The following is a 585-nucleotide window of genomic DNA, read 5'->3' as shown; positions in this document are numbered from 1 at the left end:
ATCCTCTCCAGCACCTGTTGTTTCCTGACTTTTTAATGATTGCCATTCTAACTGGTGTGAGATGGTATCTCATTGTGGTTTTGATTTGCATTTCTCTGATGGCCAGTGATGGTGAGCATTTTTTCATGTGTTTTTTGGCTGCATAAATGTCTTCTTTTGAGAAGTGTCTGTTCATGTCCTTCGCCCACTTTTTGATGGGGTTGTTTGTTTTTTTCTTGTAAATTTGTTGGAGTTCATTGTAGATTCTGGATATTAGCCCTTTGTCAGATGAGTAGGTTGCGAAAATTTTCTCCCATTTTGTAGGTTGCCTGTTCACTCTGATGGTAGTTTCTTTTGCTGTGCAGAAGCTCTTTAGTTTAATTAGATCCCATTTGTCAATTTTGGCTTTTGTTGCCATTGCTTTTGGTGTTTTAGACATGAAGTCCTTGCCCATGCCTATGTCCTGAATGGTAATGCCTAGGTTTTCTTCTAGGGTTACATACTTTCTGCCTCTGTGGCTTTGCCTGTTCTGGGTATTTCGTGTGAATGGGCCCATGCATCTGGTGGTCTGGGCACATTTCAAACGCTCAGCCCCTATGTCGGCCC

Source organism: Pongo pygmaeus, chromosome 18 (genome assembly GCF_028885625.2).
Source record: "Pongo pygmaeus isolate AG05252 chromosome 18, NHGRI_mPonPyg2-v2.0_pri, whole genome shotgun sequence".
NCBI lineage: Eukaryota > Metazoa > Chordata > Mammalia > Primates > Hominidae > Pongo > Pongo pygmaeus.
Note: the sequence above shows the minus strand (reverse complement) of the source record.